Source organism: Phascolarctos cinereus, unplaced genomic scaffold, assembly GCF_003287225.1.
Source record: "Phascolarctos cinereus isolate Bilbo 61053 unplaced genomic scaffold, phaCin_HiC Scaffold_5;HRSCAF=322, whole genome shotgun sequence".
Lineage (NCBI taxonomy): Eukaryota > Metazoa > Chordata > Mammalia > Diprotodontia > Phascolarctidae > Phascolarctos > Phascolarctos cinereus.
The window spans coordinates 21,825,980-21,842,688 of NW_027555958.1; positions in this window are offsets into that span (position 1 = coordinate 21,825,980).

Here is a 16,709-nt window from a genome sequence, read left to right on the forward strand (position 1 = left end):
TTCAGCTTGAGCATTAAAAATCTCAGCTACAAATCAGGACTTTACTTTTAGCTTTATTGATTGCCTAGACTTTTACAGGTGTTAATAATCCAGATTAAACTTAAAAGTGTGTGCAAATATTTCCTTCCCCCCTTGTTAAACATTTACCAAGTCACTCCTCTATTTCTGATAAACATCTCTTGAGCTCAGCAGGAAGGCAGCAGAAGGCTCAGGGAATTAAGTCATCACCAGAATGGAGGCTAATAACAATAATAACTGGAATTTATCTCGCCCGTTAAGGTTCCCAGCGGGGCTTCATATCTATTATCTCATTTGAGCCTTACAACTCCCCTGGTTCAAATCCTAGCTCTGACGCTCCGTAGCTGTGGGGCCTTGGGTAAGTCTTATCTGTTCAAGCTTCAGCATCTTCATCTGTAGGATGGAAGGAGCAGTAGCACTCCCCTCCCAAAGTTGTAGATGAGGATTAAATGACACCATGTATGGAAAGCACTCTCACTACACAAATGTCAGCTTTTATTATTCTTAATCTCTCTTCCAAATATTTGGAGGCGGTTATTAGGTCCCACCCATGCCTTCCTTTTCCCAGGCTGACCATCCTCCGGTTCCCTCCACCAGCCTTCATATGCCCAGATTCCAGATCCTTCACACTGTGGTCACCCTTTCTTTGAACGTTCCGATGGGTCTATTTCCTCTAAAATGTGGTGTAGACTGTACCTACCTACCCACTGGAATGAAACCAAGAGGTCCACACCTCAGGAGGCTCTTACAGCCAGCCATATGCGTCAAAGGAACTGTTTGCTGAAAAAACAGAAGTGCCTCAAAGAGATTAGGTAATTGGCAAATGTTTGCCTTATGCCTTTTTATTTTGGAGGTGGAGAAGAGGACTGAATTCTGTGATTCCATTTGAATAGGGAACCCCAGGTGAAGGACTCATTTTACCAATGCTGGTGGGCCCTAGTTCTGCCCTGAAAGGGTGTGGCCTCTCCAGATTCCCCGAGCCACTATGGGCCTGAGAGGGGACTGGAACCCAGGTCATCCTAACTCAGAGGCTGGCTCTTCATCCACCGTGCCATGCTGGCTGCCCTCGCTTGGGCCTAATACACAGGAATGGAATGGTTGGCGATTAACCAAAACTACCATCAAACCCTGCAAAGGCATTCTTGAATCTCTGCTTTGTGGTCCCATTATTGTGCGCTCCTCAAGGGTGGTCTGTTCCTTATTTTTCTTTGTAAGCACAGCGCCTGGCATAGGAAATGTTTAATAAATGTCTATTGATTGGTATTAATAGTAAAACATTTATATGGCACTTTAAAGTTTGCAAAACACATTATAAGTCTTATCTCATTTTATCCTCATAATAACCCTGAGAGGCAAGTGCTATTATCTCTATTTTCTAGATGAGGAAACTGAGGCCAACAAAAGTCGAGTGACTTGCCCAAGATCATATAGCTAGAAATTTTTGAGACTGGATTTGAACTTGGGTCTCTCTGACTCCAGGTCTAGCGCACAATCTATCAAACCTCTTAGCTGACTCTAATTCACAGTTAATGAGATCATTGGACTTGGAGATCAGCAGGATATCAGAAATTGGCTAGTTGGTGAAATGACTTCATAGGCACCACCACTTTGGAGCCAGAAGGGACTATGGGGCCCATCTGGTATAACTCCTCCTTTTCTTACAGATGAGGAAACGGAGGCTCAGAGACTTGAAATTACCTGCCGAAGGTCACTCAGGTTGTTAGTTGTTTTCAGTAGTGTCTGACTCTCTGTGACCCCATTTGGGGTCTTCTTGGCAGAAATACTAGTGTAGTTTGCCATTTCCTTCTCCAGCTCATTTTACAGATAAGGAAACTGAGGCAAACATGCTTAAGTGACTTGCCCAGGGTCATACAGCTAGGAAATATCTGAGGTCACATTTGAACTCAAGTCTTCCTGACTCTACTGGGCCCACCTGGCTGCTCAGTCACTCAGGTAGTAAGTGGCAAAACCGAGATTTGAACTCATATCCTCAGACCTCTTATCTCATATTCTTCTCACTGCCTCTCTACTTTACTCCAGCAAGGTGAGGCCGATTGGATTAGATCTTCCTCTGAGGCTCTTTCCACTTCTAAATCTATGCTGTGACAGGCCCAGGATGGAGAAGTAATTTCCCCTCCATCACCCTAGTAGTAAGTGACAGGTAGGATTTGAACCTGGACCCTCTTCCTCCAGATTCAGAGCTGTTTCCCTGGCCCCACAAGGCTCCCATACAGAGGCTGTTGCAGGGTAGGCCCTGTTCTGACTTGCTCCCAAGTCTGTTGACTTTCCTTTCCTCCCAGGCCTCAAAGCCTGGCCCTCCATTCAGGTGAGAGCCTCAGAATGTACTTAGCGCTCCTCCAGCCAAGCAAGGAAAGATTCCCTGGCCAAAGTCAACAGGAAGGACTTCAGGTGGGTTTAGTGGTCAGGGGAGAAATTCCAACAGGGAAGTGAGGACAGTGAGTTCAAAACCACTCCCTGCTCGCACCTCTCCCTCAGGCTCCCCTCCCCCCACCCCTTAGTTGAGAGGTTCAGCCAGTGGATGTAATCCGGGTGTGGGTTTCTGTGGGTTTTCTGGGTTGGTGCTATTGATGGCTTTTGTTTTGACATCACATTCATTTCTGCATATATCCCTCCCTCCCACTCCTACCAAGCAACAAGCCTTTCCTCGGAGCAAAGATTATAAAAGAAACACAGTTCAGCCAGATAAGCCAACAGATCCACGAAGGCTGGCAGCATCTGCAGCCTTCCACAGCCTGCCCTTCAAAAAGAGGGAGATGGGTTCTCTTGTGTATGGAACTGAGCACTGAAGAGGCACACCACAGCCTCCTACGCTCATGCAGCGACAACTTACTGCTAAATTAATTTCAATGAATAAAATATCATAACCCTTTTTTCCCACGTCTCTTATGAAAGGTCCATTTATTCCTGTGTTTTCTAGTTGTTATTACTGTTTTAAACATAAATGAGTGTTGTATTTTGTCAAAACAGTTCAGAACTATACCTCCAAAGTTATTAAATTATGCTCACCCTTGGGCCCAGCAATGTCCTGATTAGGCATACTCCCCAAGGAAGTTAAGGGAAGAAGGAAACATATGTCTATATATGTGTATATAATTGCATACATACACATATATATGTATGTATAATTACACATATATATGTGTATATGTATATGTGCATATATCATACAATAATATATGTAACAGAACTTTTTTTTTTAAGGCAATTGGGGTTAAGTGACTTGCCCAGGGTCACACAGCTAGTAAGTGTCAAGTGTTTGGTCTGAGGTCACATTTGAACTCAGGTCCTCCTGACTTCAGGGCCGGTGCTCTATCCACTGCGCCACCTAGCTGCCCCTTGTAACAGAACTTCTTGCAGAAAAAAACTAGTAACAAAATAAGGGTCTGTTAAATGGGGATGGCAGAACTGTGAAGTGTGAATATAATATCATGTTATTGTACCATGAAAAGTGAGAGATATGATCAGTTCAGAGAACTATGGAGAGCCTTGTATGGAGCAAAGTAGAATGAAGTTAGCAAAACCAGAACAATTTATGTGATGATGGGAAAGGTCCTGGAACTCTGAACAAAGACACGACCAATTACTCTAACTGTAAATTGTTACTAAATGAGTTTAGGTAGCTGCATCGATGGCCAAAGCTTAAGTTTTCAGTAAAGCTCTTCATAAGCAGGAAGAGACAGTCTCTATTAAATATCTAGTAGTATCTATTAAAAACCAAGAACTAGTATTATCTGCCTAATATAGAAGCTAGAAGCACCACTTGGCCAAGGCCACAGAGGCTGACAACAGGTACGGTCCTTGTATCTGACCACTGACGTTTGCCCAAGTTCATTCCTGGGGGAAGCCTGACCCCTAAATAGGGTCCTCACTCTCACGTTCATTAACTCACTGCTACCACCGTAGTGTCTGGAGGAAGGTTGCTAATTATAATGATTGTGAAGGCCTGAAAGTCTAAGGTTTTAACCCAGAAAGGAGGTAGAATAAAAGGTTCCCAACGTACCTACATGAAATCAGGTATGGGGCAGGTCATTAAGCTTAAAAGAAGCACAGAGTGCACCACAGAATGATTAGAATAGAATTCAGCAAGGAAACATGCCTAGATGTTCAGTCAGCTGGGATGCTAATAGGCAGGTCTTGTCAGAACACAGTGCTGGTGTGCAATACAGCTAATTAGGCATTTCATATGTCACCTCTGCACTGGACAGTGGCCAATCAAACAGCCAAGCTTGAGCTTTCTCTGATGCCAGTTCTTCCCTTGGCACTGGCCCACTCCTGTTTCTACTTAGATACTTAGCCTCATCTGCTGCTCAGGTGTGGGCAAGGAGAAGCTGCCAGCTGCATTCACTTCAACCTCTTCAGAAGTTTCTGTGCTCACCAAGTCCATGCTCAAGGACAGACACACAAGAGAAAGGCAAAGGCAGACAGGGGCCCCAGTATAAGCTCAGCCACTTGAATTCACCACCATGTTGGAACAGAGAAAGGCTGACCTCCACCCTTCAATGAAGTCACATCTTATCACCTAGAGGACTGCAGCAGAAAGCTGCCCCTTCTTTTACCCCACATTATCAGTACTTCTGGCTTGTTAGCCAATAAGGGCACTCTCAGCAATAAGTCGTATATATCCAGAAACCAGCCCTGCCAAATTCTGGCATAGTCCCCTGCAAGCAAGCAGAAAATACTTGACGGTGCTGTGGGAGACTTGGAGTGTGGGGAGAGGGTTGGGAAGAGCCCCATTACATCTGTAATGCAGGAATACTATAGATCTTTCCCATGGTATCAGGAGTAAGGCAAGAATACCCGTTTTCAGCACTATTTGGTTAATATAGTTACAGAAATGCTAGCAATAAGATGAGAAAAAGTAATTGAGAAACTAAAAATAGGCCAAGAAAAAGAATCAAAATGATCACTAATTGCAGATGACATAATAAAGTACCCTCAAGATTCAACTAAAATTAATTGAAACAATTACTTCAGTAGAGTAGCAAGACAAAAAAATAAGCACACAAAAATTATTAGTCTTTTCATATGTTACTAACAAAAACCCAGCAGGAAGAGATAGAAAAAGAAATCCTATTCAATATAACTACAGAACGTATAAAGCAATTGGGAGTCCATATATCAAGACACACTCAAGATATGTGAATACAGGGGTAGCTAGGTGGTGCAGTAGATAGAGCACCGACCCTGAAGTCAGGAGGACCTGAGTTCAAATCTGGCCTCAGACACATACCACTCACTAGCTGTGTGTCTCTGGGCAAGTCAGTTAACCCCAAGTGCTTCACAAAAAAAAAAAAAAAAGATATGTGAACATACAAGCACAAAAAGGGGGGTAATAGGCTATTAATGTGCTATAAAAAAATTCATTTGAAGAATTCATATAGGATGTATTGTGGACTGATTCAAAGAGATGTAAGCAAATCCAGGAAAACAACATGGACAATGAATCTAACAATGTTCAAGAGTTCTTAACCCCGAGTCTGGGAACTTTTAAAAAAAATGTTTGATAGCTGTTTCAGTAGACTTGATTGCCTTTGTAATCTTATGTTTCTTATTGCATGCATTTAAAAAGCGTGATTCTGAGAAGGGGTCTGTGGGCTTCACCAGACTGCCCAAGGGGTCCATGATATAAGAAAAGGTAGAGAACCCTTGGTGTAAATGGAAACAACCAAATGGAAAATCTCAAAATAATTAAAATTGAATGCTGTGAAATTATAGTGACCAAACTTGTGTCTAAAAAAGAGAAAACAATAATTGGGAAAAAAATAAAATACTATTAAATAGGAAAAAAATAAAAATTAAAAAAGAGAACAGAGAAGGCAGGTCCCTCAGTTTCTTTGCAGAGGGAGGGGACTATGGTTATGGAGTACTACATCTAATGTTAGACTTTTTTGACTTGTTAGTTTTCTGGATTTTTTTTCCCTTCTTTGTTCTAAGGTATTTTTCTCTGGAAGAGAGGGGGGAAAGATAACATAGGAAATGTAGGTGATGTAAAAACAAAAGAGATCAATAAAAATACTTTTAAAAACAAAATCCCCTGGGGAGTGGTCATTCATTAAGTATTTTGCAGATGAGGAAACTGAGGCACAGAAAAGCAAAGTGGCCTCAGCAAAGTCACTTTTGCTTTTTATGCCTCAGCTTCCTCATTTAGGAAATGAGGATGTCAGACTAGATTATCTCCAATGGCCTTCCCTGCTGAATTCTCGCCAATATAGCCTGTCTATATCTTATTTTTCCATCGATTCTTCCATTAGATTGTGAGCTCATTGACAGTAGGGACTATTTTTTTGTCAATGATGCTATGTCCCTAATGCCTCAATGGGAATGAGGTTATCAGATCGGATCATACATCTAGAAGTGGGGCTCTGATCCAAATCCCTCCATTTTATTAATGAAGAAACTGAGGCTCAGAGCTGTCAGATTACCCACACCAGATCCTAAGGGTCAATCAGTTGGGATCTGAACCCCAGTCCTCTGCATCCAGAGCTGGTGCTCTATCCTCCACACTCCATCCATTCTCCCCCAACGTGAAGCCACAAGAACAAAGGAAAAAAGACAAGACACAGTAGGGCAGAGGAAGGGAATGGGAGATGGAAGGGAGGAGCGCAGAGGTCACTGAAGTCAAATTCTTCTGATGTCTTCATTTTGCTGAGGGCCAGGCCTGGCCAGGCTTCCCTGGGTTCTAACACCCTTTACAGGACTGCAAACCAAGGGATTAAATCTTGGCCCCTACAGACACATGCATCCCCTGCTGAGTGGCTACCAATCATGCCGCTCCTGGCTCTCGGGTTGCTAGGATACGCAAATAAGGGCATGACCTGAAGTGGGGCCTGAGGGGAGAAAAGGGCAAGGAGGCATTTTCCTTTTGAGTCTTCTCTCGAGTTAGCTGCCTGAATTCCCCAGGCAGAAGCTGCATCTGTTTATTTCTCCGTCTAATAGGTCTTCCCCCAAAGAGGGCCGACCTGACCAAACGCGAGGGGCCTCACAAGCCTGGGGGTCATCAGTGCACCTCATTTATTCTGGGGCCAGCGGAATTCAAGCCCCGACATGGGGTGGGAGGCAACCTCCTTGGCATACAGTAAGGTCATTTACCTCATTGGCTATGGTGCTGTAGTGTTCACTTGTGTGGGGGATGGGGAGGGGGTTGGGTTTCTTGGGGTGGATGAGTCATCTCCCCAATTACACTGTGATCTCTTTGAGAGCAGAGACAGACCAAGTTGTATTGTGGATGGAACACTAGCTTCAGAACGGGGAGACCCAGATTCAACCTTGCCACACACATTTACTTGTGTGGTGTTGGGCAAATCACTCAATCAGTCAGTCAGTAAGCATCTTATTAAGAGCGTCCAAGTAAGAGGCACAGTGCTAAGCACTGAGGACACAAGGAAAAGGCAAAAACAGGAGCTGCCCTCAAGGAGCTTACAGGCACATCTCCGGGGTTAGGGGCGTGGCGCCTCTGCACCCTGAAAAATCCGTGTAAAAGTTTTGGCCCACCCTTTGTACCAGAAAAGAAGTCTGAATTAATATGGTGTTAAAAGATAAAATATGTTGATATATGTATATATGTATATATATACACACACTATAATATATATGTGTGTGTGTATATATATATATATATATATATATACATACTATAGTATATATTTTGTATATATATCTTCCCTGCTAGTCTAAAAGTGCAGGAAGCCTCTGGGGAGGGAGATTGCTGGCGATCCACTGTCCTCATCCAAGCTGCCATGTTGATGCTAATGTTGCTTCTGTCTCTGTTGTGTCCTGCATTTCCGAATTTCTAAACGTTTTCTGTGTCATCTGTGGCTTCCCACAAAACTCCCCAAAATTCACATTTAATTTCTTATGCCAACCCACGATATACTGAACCCTGATGGAGAAAGTCACTATGTGCAAGGGATAACTGTGTATTCTAAAGGTGTCATTAGTTAGCATGGCTCCATCTGCCAGTTCATAAATCAGTCAATCAGTCAGTCAACAAGCCTTTATTAAGTCCTTACCATATGTCATAGACGGTATCAAAGGCTGACAACAGGCAAAAACATTCCCTGCCCTCAAGAAGCTTACACGGTAATGGGAAAAACAACATGTATACAAACAGGTACATACAAGAAGGGCTTCTGTGAAGTCTCAGATGAGGTCCCAGGTACTACAGGAAGCCTTTCCCAATCCCCTTCTTTATGCTTTCACCTTCCCTCTGCCCCTTACCGCCAATACATCCTGTCTATATCTTGTTTATTATGATTGCTTGCATGTTATCTCCCCCATTGGATTGGGAAGTCCTTGAGAGCAGGCATTACATTCTGCCTTTCTTTGTATTCCCAGACGGCATTTAGCTCACTGCCTGGCACATAGTAGGTGCCTAATAAATACTCATTGACTGATTATAGAGTAGTTGAAAGGTAACCTTGGAGGAGCTGGCTTTAGCAGCTTAATCTCTCCAGCCTCAATGTCCCCAACTCTAAAATGGCTACAATAATAGTACCTTCTTCCATCCTAGGGTTGTTTGTAAGCTCTTCTAGTTTAGCAGCCATTTCAGTGGATTCCGTCCTAGTGTTGTCATATACCTCAGACGATGTGTATGAAAAGTGACACGTAAATGTCAGCTACTGGCTTTTCCCCTAGCCCTATAGCCTGGACACATACAGCAGCTGCTTCCTAAATCCTAGATTTAGTGCTGGAGGGGCCTTCCAGTCAGTTTCTTCAATTGTAAAATGGAGACTAGTAAAAGCACCTACTTCCCAGGGCTGTTGATTAAAGGAGATTAAATCTGTAAAGCACTTAGCACACAGTAGGTGATTAATAGATGTTTGTTTCCTTCCGTTTACACACTTGCCCTCTATGCAGCTTCAGCCCAGAGCTCAAACCTGAAGTGGCTGCTACAAAGTATTCACCCTGATAAGTTCACCTCCAAATTTGGCCCGGGGAAGGAGCAATTACTCCCTTGCTTGCAGAAACCTGTGTTGATTCAGTGTGGGGCTGGGTCAAGCAGATTCCTTAAGGCTCCCAGCTTCCCTGGGCTTAGCTACCTGCAAATTCTGGCATGGATTGACGTTCCTGGACCCCTGATGTTCACCCTTCCTTGAAAGCTCCTGAGATAGAAGTCCTAAGAGATGTTGTATCTCTACTATTCTTTTACTTAAGGCACGACACAGCAGAGACAGAAGCAACATTAGCATCAACATGGCAGCTTGGATGAGGACAGTGGATCGCCAGCAATCTCCCTCCCCAGAGGCTTCCTGCATTTTTAGACTAGCAGGGAAGAGAACAAGGTCGTTTATGTGCGTATTTGTCTGGCTCAGAATCAATCAAAATGCTCCTCCTCACCCTGAGGTAAGTGGAGGAGGTAATACACACAGAGCACCTGAGCACGCTCTGAAATCCACAATCCACATAGGAGGCTGCTTCGGGCCAAGTCCACTGGGCATGATCAGCTGACTGGCTTCTCCTTGGCCAGTCACCTGTTACTGAGGGATCATGCAGTCCAGTCCTCTCATCCACAGATGAGAAAACAGAACAAGAGTCATTAAATGTTCTGCCCCAATCTCATTCACTATCTTATGTCCTATTTAATTTAGCATTTCAATGGATTCCTAGACCAAAATTCTTTTATCTTCTTCATCAGATTTATTCTTCCAGAAAAAAATTAGAAAAGTGAAAGCCTCATTTCTTTAAAAAAAATGCTATAATTTGGTTTGTATTGGCCAATCATTTCCTAATACCTCAACTCCCCGCCCCCAACCATCCCTTATAAACCAAGAAAAATAGTTAAACAGAACAAAATGGTACATTGGAAAGAGTGCTAAACTTGGAGTCGTACAACCTGAGGTGAGTCCTATCTCTGTCACTTACTACCTGTGAGGACTTGGGCAAGTCACCTTCTGCCTCTGAGCCTCAGTTTCCCCATCTGTAAAATAAGAAAAGTTGGACTAGATGACCCTTCCAAGTCCAGATATATCATCTTATATTCTCTCTAAAATAACTGAGTCCAATGGCAGAAGTAAAATTCTGTTCTTGTAGGACAAGATTCTGTCCTATAGAAGGGAGGGAAGTGGAATGTAAGTGCCTTGAGGGTAGGCACTGTTTCACTTTTGTATTTGTATTCTCATTGCCTACTGAGAATACCTGGTACATGGTGGGTACTTAATAAATGCGCGTTGGTTGATTGGTCTTTGTCCATTCTCTAAATCAAGACTGTTCTTTGCAATTAATTTGAGTTGGGCTGACTTCTAGTGTTCTCTTTGCTTAGATAGGAACTCTTCCCTTCCTGATCCACCATGGGGCATACGTGACCACCTGGGCAGGATCACCATCACAAGAGGTTAGGGAAGGACCTTGTCCCTCTTCTCCCTCACTGGGGTCATCATCTCATCAACTGGAAAACCATAACCAATAGTCCCCAGCTAGAAGCTGCCTTCTTTTCTAAAAGGTCCTTGAGTCATCAGCTCTTGTAGCTTAGCAGCCAATTAGAAGACCCTTTGTCATCTCTCAATCATGAATGGCTGGAAGTAGGGTCCCCTCAAACTTCAGTGTGGTCACTTAGAACCAGAAATATCAACCAGGTATGCTCCCCATGGATGTGGGGGGGGGGAAGGGAGCTCCCACTAAGCCTTCCCTATTATTGTTATGATTATTGTTTAGTCATTTCAGTCGTGGCAGACTCTTTGTGCTCCACTTGGGGTTTTCTTGGCAAAGATACTGGATCAGTTTTCCACTTCCTTCTCCAGCTCATTTTACAGATGAGGAAACTGAGGTAAGGTGAAGTGACTTGCCCAGGGTTGCACAGCTAGTAAGTGTCTGAGGCTAGATTTGAACTCAGGGAGATGAGTCTTCCTGACTCCAGGATTGGTGCTCTATGCACTATGGATACACCTAGCCGCCCTTAATTATTGTAGTCCTTTTATATATTGTTCTCCTGGTTCTTCTCCCTTCACTCCACATCAGTTCCTACACGTATTCCCATGTTTCTCTGAATTATTCCCATGCATCATTGCTTACAGCATGAGAATATCCCACTACAGTCAGAGGTACCTACTTTCAGAAACCTCAGTTCTAGTCTTTTGAACAGAGTTGTAGATTTAGGATGCTCCAAACTCCCACCTTCCCTAGCTCATTCCGCATTGTTTCCAGGCATCAGGAAGGAAATGAAAGGGAGAGAGAGAGAGAGAGAGAGAGAGAGAGAGAGAGAGAGAGAGAGAGAGAGAGAGAGAGAGAGAGAGAGAGAGAGAGAGAGAGAGAGAGAGAGAGAGAGAGAGAGAGAAAGGAAGAAAGAATCAAAGAAAGAAAGGAGAGAGGTAGAGAGGGAGGGGAGGAAGGAAGGGAGGGAAGGAGGAAAGGAGAAAGGAAGGGAGGAAGGAAGGGATGAAAGAAAGAAGAAAAAAGAAAGAAAGAAAGAGAAAAGAAAGAGAGAGAGAAAAAAGAAGGGGGGGAGGGGATGGCCCATGTGCAGCTGAGCACTCCATTCTCTCAAGATGCGGCTGACAAACTCCTGCCTCTATTGAGATGCTTCACAAAGTGTTTCATCACCATTGGGTCCTGCTCGCTGAATAAGAGCCCAGATGCTGTTTATGCAACCTCTCTCGAATCTCAATGCTCTGTATTTTTTTAAATGATTTGATTCAAAGCACTCATTCTTTAATTAAACTTCATTTAGCCACCATCTGTCTGGGATCAAAATGGTTTCATGTTTTGCAACTCTAAATGAGGATTGTTATTGGATTTGTAAACACATAAAAAAAAACTCACAAAACACTTTCCAAAGTAATAAATGAGGGATGGGGAAGGAGTGTAAGGAGCTGCATTTTAAATATTCTAATTGCCCAGGAATATATTCGAGTTGCTACATAATCATTCTATATACAAAATCTTTGTATAAAAATCGGATCCCAATGAAAAGATCAAGATTAGTAAAAGTGTCAAAATTACATTGGACTGAAAACAGTAATAAAGCAATAATCGCCACATCACTCATGGAGGGCAAGGGGAGCTAAGAATGCCAGAACCCCTCAATGTACCAGACTAACACCTGCACTGGCTCTCAACCACCTTTCTAAGATACCCCTGGGAATGGGGGGAGATTTGCAGCAGATGCTGGGTCTTTAGAGTTGGAAGAGATTATAGCAGCTAGCTTCAATATCTTAGAGTCGGCAAAATGGAGGCTCAGATCTCAGGGAAATGACTTGCCCAAGGTCACACAGTGATTCAGAACCCAGGTATCCTTTTCTCAGTTCAGTGAGTCAGTCCCTAGACTAGGTTCATCACAATCCTTTTGTTACAGATAGAGTACAGGAAAACCTGAATTCTAATCCAGCCTCAAAAATGACTCACTATGTGACCCTAAGCAAATCACTTAGCCTCTGCTTCAATTTCCTTATCTGTAAAATACGCTATATAATTGCTCACTATTACTATTATTATTCTTATTAAAACATGGCATGATTATGAGGGTCCTAAGATTTGAGACAGGAAGAGAGAGAGAGAATAAATGTGCCTCCACAACAGGTCACCATATTTTTTAAATCTTGTGGATTTGCAGAAGGGAAAGAAAGTGGGATGGATTTAGATGCAGAGGGCCCAGGTTTAAATCTCAGCTCTGCTTGTGTGATCTCTCTTGGTCCCCATTCCTCATCTGTAAAATGAAAGGGTGGTTCGAGATGGCCTCCAAGGTCCCTTCCAATTCTAAAGTTGGTATCCATTATCTATGATCATTGATGGGGGTGCTCTGTTGTGTTATTTCAGTCATGTCCAACTCTTCGTGACCCCATTTGGGGTTTTCTTGGCAAAGATACAGGAGTGGTTTGCCATTTTCTTCTCCAGCTCACTTTTTACCAATGAGGAAACTGAGGCAGAGAGGGTTAAGTGACTTGCCCAGGGTCACACAGATAGTAAGTATCTGAGGCCAGATTTGAACTCAAGAAGATGAGTCTTCCTGACTCTGGGCGCTGCACTTTATCCACTATGGTGCCACCTGGGAGTGCTGAGAGCCTTCCTCTACAGCAACGGTGTCAAACTCAGATAGAAACAGGGGCTACCAATCCATACAAAAGGATCCCTGTGGGCCCACATATTGACCTAGTTTTAAAATGTAACATTATCTATGTGTCATTGTATTTTTATTTATTTTGTTAAATATTTCCAAATTACATTTCAATTGGGTATGGCCTCTTTGGAATGTTGTGGGCCATGTGCCACGGGCAGGCTGTGTTTTGACACCTCTGCTCTAAATCTCTTGACTTTGCAAGGATCAAATGGAACCTGCAGGCTGCCCATTGGTTCTCCCTCAATCCTATCATGTGACATCCTTTACACTACTTGGGAGCTTATTTACTAATGTGTTACCACCTACTCATACTGATTATGCAAGTCTCCTCCGCCCTTTGTGGGATACTCTGCCATTAATCATTCCCTAATGGTTAGCAAAGTCCCACCCTGCCCCCTTACTCTCGCAACCTCTGTCAGAGAGCAAATCCTATTTGGCAACCTGCGTGATCTGCCTACTCATGCCCACCTAACTCCCCCCCTCATGCCATGTCCCTCTCCAACAATGCCCTCCTCTTCCACTGTGCCCTCTGGAATTCTTGCTATTTAATGAACCAGCTTCCCTTCATTCTAGACCTCTTCCTTTCATGCTCCTTCCATCTTCTGGCACTCGCTGAGACTCAGTTTCTCCCAGATGACATTGAACTGGCTATTTCTTTCAGTTCTGGCTTCCCTATGCATTGCGACCAGTGGAGGAGGCAGAATCCTCCTGGTTCCCATCGCCACTTCAGACTCTCCCTTTACTACCATCATCACCCAAATTTATCATCCAATTCAAATTGGTTCTTACTGTATCTATCAACCCTCCTTTCTCAATAAGGTCAATGCCTGGCTCACAGTCTTCTTCTCCACCCCAGCTTTTGCCATCATCCTAGGAGTAAATACATGTTGATATCCCCTTATGGTCCCTAAACTCCCAGTTCCTCAAACTACTCAACACTCATGACCTCTTCCTCTGCTCTACCTCAGCCCTACACAGGAACAGCCACACCCTCGATCTTGCCATCAACCACAAGCATTCTGTGTCTAGGACCAAGAACTCTGAAATCATTTTATCTAATTACAGTCCAATAGCATTCCATCTCTCCCTGTGTCTTCCTCCTTCTAAATCTATTATTCATCCTTATGGTAACAGGCAGATTGTCCACTCACCAATCCTTTCCCCGTATGCAGAGGTCCTAGCACAGAAACTCTCTGTACCTGTGAAGGCAGACCAGTAACTTCCATATAACATACGATATTTGAGTAAGTGACTTGCCTAGCCAGCCAGGTCTTCCTGACCCTTTTGTCGTTGAGTTGTTTCAGTCCTGTCTGACTCTCTGTGACCCCATTTGGGGCTTTCTTGGAAGAGATACTGGAGTAGTTTGCCATTTCCTTCTCTAGTTCATTTGACAGATGAGAAAAGTGAGGCAAACAGGGTGAAGTGACTTGCCCAGGGTCACACAGCTAATACACGTCTGAGGCCTGATTTGGACCTAGGTCCTCCTCACTCCAGGCCAGCCCTCTATCTACTGTACCACCTAGCTGCACTGCTGTCCCTGAGGTTAGGTCTAACCACCGTACCATACAGGCACTTAATAAATGCTTGTTCAAAGAATCATAGATTTAGGACAGGATGAAACCTCAGAGGCCTTCTAATCTAACCCCATCATTTGCAGATTGGAGAAGTTAAATAATTTGCCCAAGGCCACATAGGTAGTAGGATTCGAATCCAGATCCTCAGACCCCAAGTCTAGCCTAGCCCTCTTTCCACTGCACTACGAAGTCATTGAATGGGTGGACAGGAGGCATCTGAGAACAAGAGAGCAACACAGCAGCTGTAGGGTAGGACAGCACTCAGAGGCAAGCAAGGGAGGGGGGAGGTATTAACAGCAAGGTCGGCGAAGGTCACCCTTTTAGGGAAGACCAGAAATCATTAAATCATGGCAAGGACAAAGTTCCCCCCCTCACATAGTGCCTCCCCCTTCCCCCAGCCACACTCAGGCCTTAAGTCAAAATGGAGGGGGAGATGGCAGTGGGCGGGAGACAGCCTTAGACAATCATTAACTTCTCCAAATCCGAGAAGGGGAAAGCTCGAAGGGTCTTGGGAGGCCACCCAGTAATATCATAACCAAGAAAGAGTCCCAAGTCCAAGCTCCTCGTTTTGTAGAGGGGGAAACTGAGGCCCAGCGGAAGAAGTGACTAGTCCCAGGTCACACAGACAGTAAGCAGAACAAGCGACTCTAAAGCCCAGTCCTCTGGCTGCAAATACAACCCTCTTCCCCCTGCTTTATGCAGTTTTACAAAAGAGGAAACTGAGGCCCAGAGAAGGGAAACTGGAGCCAGAGCCAAGAGGAGGCTATGGGTCCACTGTGGGCTGTCCAGGGAATTTTCTTTCTTTCTTTTTCTTCCTTCTTTCCTTTATCTTTCTTTCTTTCTTTCTTCTTTCTTTCTTTCTTTCTTTCTTTCTTCTTTCTTTCTTTCTTTCTTTCTTCCTTCCTTCCTTCCTTCCTTCCTTCCTTCCTTCCTTCCTTCCTTCCTTCCTTTCTTTCTTTTTCTCTCTTTCTTTCTGGTTTGTTATACTGTTGACTTTTGTTTTTCCACTCAAGATATTTTCCCCTAACACCCTTCCCCCACACTGCCCCCGAAACTGAAACCTTCCTTATAACAAAGAAATTCATTTACACAAAGTTAACCTACATAATGAGCCAGTCTGACAGTATGTGTACCACATTCCTTACCCTTAGCTCTGACTTCTCTACTGTAGGACAAAGGTGTATTTGCTTATCACTTCTCCAATAGTCAATAAACATGTGTTAGGCACCTACTATGTACCAGGCAGTCCACCAGGGCCCTCAGGGGCCAAGCAGCACACTGTTTCTTTTATCATTCTTACCTTCATTGACATTGTTGCAATCATTGCGTATTCTTGGTGGTTCTATTTTCTTCATTCTGTATCACTTCACACATCTTCTCATGTTTCTCTGAATTCTTCAGGCCTATCATCCTTGCCCCAACTCTTTCCTTCTTGGACCCAAGCCTCCACAGTGCCCAAAATGATATCCCCAAAGTACACATCTGACCCTCCATTCCTAGTCAAGAAGTAGGAATCGTTCCCTATTCTCTCTAGGCCAGGGCTTCTATCTGTGGGACCCACAGACTTCTGGTACATGGATAGAATTCAGGAGAGTGGTGTTGTCCACATATTTGGGATTTTAAACATAGTAATCCCTTCCACATTGCGACTTTCCCCATTGTTTTTTCGAGAATCAGATTAAGAAATTAAATGAGAATTTTGGGGGAGTTTTGCAGAAACCACAAATGACACAGAAAAAGTTTAGAAATTCAAAAATGCATAAAATATATTCATATATAATAATTAGTATATAATAATAGTATATAACATCAATTATATTATGTAATAAATATGTTAAGTAATAAATAACTCATAAATAAAATGCATAAAATATATTCAACAAATATATTCAATGCATAAAATATAGTCATAAAATATATATCAACATATTTTATCTTTTAATACCATAAATGTACACAATTTCTTCTTCTCTGGTACAAAAGGAGGGCCAAGAAATTTTATGAGGATTTTCCAGATCCACACCTCTAACCCCAGATGTGGAAGGGAG